General features: G+C 38.3%; 1 protein-coding gene across 1 annotated transcript in view; it reads right to left on the minus strand.

Annotated features, from left to right (window-relative positions):
* Positions 1 to 6,473, minus strand: part of LOC149797350 (von Willebrand factor A domain-containing protein 1-like) — a 19,397-nt gene extending 12,924 nt beyond the window's left edge. The window contains exon 1 of the mRNA XM_089962102.1: positions 6,235 to 6,473. The gene's annotated coding sequence lies outside the window, so the exon portion shown is untranslated. The remainder of the gene's footprint in view (positions 1 to 6,234) is intronic.

The raw sequence follows: 6,473 nt of genomic DNA on the forward strand, positions 1-6,473 counted from the left end.
TTAAAGCTATGAAACATAACGTTGAGCAAGCCAAAAAGCAATACATTTCCTATGCAAAAAGAATGATACATCTGTTATACAAAAAGACACATACCTGTTATACAGAAAAGCAATACTCTGTTATACAAAAAAAACAATACATCTTTTATACAAAAGCAATACAATTGTTATGCAAAAGCAATACATCTGCTAAACAAAAACCAATACATTTGTTATACAAAAAGATACCTCAAAGTGCGTAGTCAAATTGATTTACCACCTCAACTCTTTCATCATGTAGTATTGCTATTTCTGCGTCATGGATGTGAAATTTAGGGTTTTGAAAATACCAAGATTATTTAGAATTTGCTCAATAAATTTCCAAGAAACATGCGTGACGAACCTCCGCGTAGTCATACCAAAGACTTTAAATACTGTTAATAGCAGTTGCCTCGCTTGACGCTCAGCATTAAGATGATAGTGTTAGGACTGGTCAGCCTGGTGTCAGGATAATGTGACTGTGGAACATCACGCTAGGGGCCATCCATTTAGTATGTCAGGATAATGTGACTGGGTGGGACATCATGCTACATGTCTGCGGCATGATGCTCCAGTGCTAGACATCACTATTAACTACCACACTGCAGACACAGTACCAAAATGACTAAAATTGTTAAAGTTACGTTAAAAATCTAAATCCCACAAAAAAATACCATACATGATAGTATATGTAACCAATGTGGAAAAGTAGAAGTGGGGGAGTACATTAGCTTATTTGTCCACATCTGTTATGAGATGGAATCGCTTATCTGGACTATTTTAACAATAGACAAAATTTTATGAAACTTCAGAAACTACTCTCATTCTTTTAAAAAGGGGCTAACGATAGGGATTAATTTAAAGAAAGTGCATAAATACATTTAATCAAAAGTATGTAGCTTAGACTACGAATTTCTTTCAAGTAAATGATTCCCAAATTCTCCAGGTGCTATCCAGATAGGCTACATAAATGTCATATTACAAAAGTGAAAGAAGTAGAACACATTAATGTAGGAATAATCCAAGAAGCCATAAATATTTCAAAGTTTTGACCAGTTTTGAAGTACATTGTAAACTAAAGCATATAATGTCATGCCAGTCCTGTTACACAGTTACATGTGCGATAGTAAATTTGCATTCGCATATTGTTAGCCGCTCATGTGCTTTATAGTGAACTGTATACGGCTGAAGTGCCAAATACGATCTAGGGAGACGCCGATTTTTCCGTTACATTTGGTTAAACTAAATGGATTGTGGTCACTCAAGGGTAGGGATGCTGACCATAATAAGCATTATCGAAAATAGTCAAGCGCACAAACGATCGAGAGGTATTCTTTTCTGACTGTAGCATACTTCTACCCCAACGGTATAAATTTATGGCTAAGATAGGCCACATCAAATTCTTCGATATATTCAATATCTGACTTAAAAACAGTACTAATTACGATGTCACTAGAATCAGCTTACGCTATGAATTTCCTGCTAATATCTATGGAGCCTTACTAAAAGCATCGTTCAGCATCTTAAAGGATTGTACAATCTATTCAGACCATGCAGATTTAATTGGGTCGTCCCTTCTGCGTCATGGAGGGTAACCGTGCTGCTAGGTCAACGATGTTTCTTTAGGAACTTTCTGTAGAATCTAACCATTCCCGGAAATGAGCGTATTCACTTTTTTCGTGGGTAATGGAATTTCCAGGTCTGCTTTGATTTTATCATCCTCTGTCTTCATTTTGTCTCCACCAATGATATGTGCAAGGCATTTGATTTCTCCTCGTTAATCTCGCACTTCGACGGCTTAACTGTGAACCATTCGGAACGTAAAAGCTGCAACACGGAGTAAGATATTCAATATGTCCTGACCAAAGTTTGCTTTACACAATGATGACTTCAAAGTATGCTGAGACGTGGCATATTCCTAACAACAGTAAGTCGACGAGACTTGTAAAACCCGCAGACGCCGTTTTCAGACCGAAGATAAATCTGTAATATCTGTATATGGTCACAAGCATATTTTGCCCCGGACTCCTCAGCGTAATCTACAAATAGCAGAATAGTTAAATATTTCTTCTCAATTTCAACTCAGTGAGAATTACAAGGACTGTTTGATAGATAAATGAGTCATTTATCCGGTTTTGAATCCAAAATTACTTGCACTACTTTGCGTCGTGCGAAACGTATTCCACGTGGCCATTGCGAAATGGGTGTCTCTTTTGATACTCTTATGAGCTTTCTTGTACCATGCCTTGTTAGGACATTCAGAAATTTATCGCGAAGGTCTCAAATATCCTCTTGTTGCTCCTTCGTTAATCTTAACACCTATGTAATTTTCATCTGATGTCCTTTCAAATTAATGTTCATGTCGTGTTTCTCATCTACCAATATAGACGATAGTACATCATGTGTGTAGTTCATTTTCATGAAAAGTTACCGCACGGCGCCTGTCTGGCACATATGCATCGAAACATGCAATAAAGTCTTATCTCTTGGGGAAAATTCCCATTTTGTCCTATGACGATCGTTCAGTGTCTTGGTTTTCTTTTGCTAATTCAATAGATTCGCGTTGATGCGGGTTCGCATATCAGCCAATTTTTTACGCTCGTAAAGAAGCCTAGCACAATCGGCATCGTCCCCAGATTCGGTCAATGGTTTCAAAAGAAGCAATCCAGTTTCCTCTTGTGGAAGTCAGCGATATGCAAACAATTAAATATTGTAAAATATCATCCTATTCATTATAATAGTTTGTACATACCATCTGAAGCATTGTCTTCAATATTTGGAAACAGCGCTCTATCTTTCGATTCTTTCGCGGGTGATAGTGTGTTTTTGAAATTCCACTAACATCCATTAGGTCAAAGGGCTCTTTCTGAAATGTACAAACGATGTTTGTTAACGTGATCTTTGTACGCCAACTCTGCTAAACAACTGCATCGATGATTCGTGCCACACTTGTTGCTTCATATCCTTTAATCTCATTGAGTATTTAGCGACCGTCAAAATGTACCGTGTCCAGATTTCTTCCTGAATAAGAGCATCGCAATATCCATTCAAAGGTCTGATTTCAATGATGTGCAAACCATTGGCGCTCTTCTAGAGTGGACACCGCCTTGCTGTATTCTGATATTCATGACACAATTGTACAATGTTCTTCATCCTCCACAATTATCCCAGGCCGTAAAGAATGATCGGAAAATCCTCTTTCGTCGGTACCCACCTGCTCAGCAAGTGATTGATCACGTACCAGCTCCATCGCTTTTTTTGCAGTCCTGTGGTAAGACGATTTGCTCCTCTCAGTGTGAACCATTAGCAGATTGCAATTCCCTCGTCAAAACATAATGCCCCAAGAAGAAACCATCTGATTCATCATCGACCTTCTCACCAGCATTAAAAGCTTTTTGGACCGCTCCGTACGTCTAGTGGTTAGAGTATCCGCCTCGGATGCTAGTAGTCATGGGTACGAACGCTAGCCGAGTCACATCAAAGACTTATAAAAATGGTACAAACGGCTGCCTCGCATTGCGTTCAGTATTGATAGGCTACTGTTTGGACTCGTCGGTTTGGTCTCATGACAATGCGACTGGGTGGGACATCATGCTATATGTATGCGGCACGATGCACCAGTGCGAGACATCACTATAAACTGCCACACTGCAGACATCGTACCGATAAGACTGAACAATTGTTAACTCTACGTTAAAAATCCCAATCACACACACACACACACACACACAAAGCCCCATTTCTATTAGTTCGCTGATAAATATCATTTTACTGTAATCTCGATGGTCATCACCTTGGTTTGTCAACATAAATATCATTAGAGTTGACATCTTGTCTCATCGATGCCATTGTTGACAACTTCTTTTATCGTTTTCATTCTCGATACTGCCAGTATTCTCCGTTCTCTTATTACCATTGATATTTTGAGATCCACCTGGTAACAGTAAATATCTCATTCCTACTAATTATACTGGCTTGAGAGTTGGTTACTTGTAGTGCGGAGATTCCACATTTACTACGACCAAGTCTTCTGTGAATGACTGGCTGTAAACAAGATCCTCTCTTATTAATAGCGTGTCAGAGCAGGTATCCGACAAGAACATAAACTCACGCTCATTTACAGTACCTGCTTCTAAAATCAACATTTTAGCTATTGTTTGCTTAACAAAACCAGTTGCAGGATTACCACAACGTTCCCCAGTATCAGATAAAAACGGTTTAGCATTATGTCTCCAATCATTGCAAATATAACACTCTGAACGTTCCTCTGTTGTAAGTATATGCATTTCCATTTTTATGAAAATTATTCTTCTGGACTTGTTGCTCATAATGGGCATATAATCCTCTGCAGTCTCAACAACTGAACCAGAACCCTGTTCATCCTAATCCAATGTGCCTGGAAAACAAAGCACATTTGATTCGGATTTCTGGAAACATTCCTCTCGAACACGAATATCTGTGTCTTAATAATCTAAGAAGCGCCTGGTCAATCCTGATCATTAAGCCTCCATAAGTCTCAGTAATTTCCTTTTTCACGCTCACCAAAATAGCAACATGTTCGTGAGGTTGTTTTCCTAAGTGATCAATCAGCCCTTTCTGAATTCCACGTAATCACCACAAGCTTGCATTGCAACTCATCTTGCTTCACCCGTCAAAAGAGACCTCAGTTGTAATATCTTTTCATTGTCAGACTATTCAACTGGCTTTCTTCTGCTTCAAACTCAGGTAAATTTGTCAAGACATTCTTCTCTTTCATGATGATATGTTTCAATTGTTGACTCTGAATGCAAGCGAAGGTGATGTTTTCTCAGTGGTGGTTCTTTATGTTTTATGCTCTTCCGTTCATTTTCCAAACGCTTCGTTTAATCCATGCTCCATTCTTAATTTCACTCTTCTATGACCAGCTTTTGAATTTCCATTCTAATTAAAGCTTCGTCTACCTTAACTCTAATTCTTTTTAATTCTTTCAGGTCGGTGTTTGCTTTGTTTCTGTATGTACCACGAGCTCAAAGCCAGGGTTGTCTTTATAATCCTGAGTCTCTGTGTCAGTAAATTCCATTATAGTCCGTGCTTCGATAGCATCCTGCAGCCCACGTTGCCACATCAAATTCGATTTCAAAATTAACAGACATACTGATAGAATATACAGTACGTTCTACAAGTTTTAGCACCGTATCCGCAGCAACTGGACTGGTCTTCATTTCATTGTCCACGGATTCATAACTTATACTTTTTCACTTGTTATCAAGATACATAGTTGCACTTAGTAGTGAACAAACTGTACGTGGTACAGTACAACCAGTCACTGCTACTCACACACAAGCTAATATCTCCTTATCAGCAGATTCCAGAATTGTCAAACACAAATACAACATTTATGCGAAATTTCAATCAATTCATTTTGGAATCCGTACCGCTTCCGCCAAAGTATTACATGCTAGTTCCTGAGACGGACAAGGACCTATTAATTAGGGGTCCTACGTATTTATGCCAGATTAAAAGAGATAACTACAATCCATTGTTGCTTACATTACTATGGCCAGCGACCTAATTAACTACTTGACAAATACATTCAATAACGGCCTTAAGCAAACGTGGGACAAGATTTTTATTATTTTGGAGGGGCCCTTGGATTTACGCGCGGGGCCCCCTGTGAGGACGCCATTTGGATTTTTTAAAAAACTTTTAAACACGTTTCATGTGATATTGAACTTACAATTCTCTTCCGCCGCTTTAAAATTACTCTCTCTCTCTCTCTCTCCCTCTCTCTCTCTCTCTCTCTCTCTCTCTCTCTCTCTCTCTCTCTCTCTCTATATATATATATATATATATATATATATATATATATATATATATATATATATATTAACGCGCGGGGCCCGATATATTGTTTTAAACAGGTCTTAAGATAACGAACTTAGCTAATTCGACAAGCGTGCTTATCCAAGGGAGTAGAACTAGTTGACGTCCAACTAGTCTTGGAAGATAAACAACAGCACTGTGCTTGTTTACAGTCTTTGACGTCAAAATGTCCAAAATGTTGACAAATGTTCTTACACGCCGTCACTACAAGCTGATAGAAATCGATGCATACTGTGAGTCAAATCATGATGGTAGCAAACTTGCTTCTTTTTTAATTTACAAATTTTATCTTCGTCATGCACTGATTGATGTACGAAGATAAAAATGTTTGTGGGTGTTATGTATATCACTTACCATAATAGACACTTCATTCCAGTTAATTCATTCCATTCCTCTTGAGAAATCAGAAGCAGCGGCGCTCTTTTTAAAGGCAAAATCTCATCGTTGAGCTAACACATTTATCAGAAGAAAGGAATTGTCGCTGTATTTATGTATAATCGTTCGCACGACTTTTCAGGTGAGATTAGGAAAATAGCTACTATGAAAACACATTAACACACGTTTTCATCACAGTAACGTCTTAGGTTAAATTC

This window comes from Sinohyriopsis cumingii, chromosome 6 (genome assembly GCF_028554795.1).
Source record: "Sinohyriopsis cumingii isolate HCF-2022 chromosome 6, ASM2855479v2, whole genome shotgun sequence".
In the NCBI taxonomy this organism is placed as follows: domain Eukaryota; kingdom Metazoa; phylum Mollusca; class Bivalvia; order Unionida; family Unionidae; genus Sinohyriopsis; species Sinohyriopsis cumingii.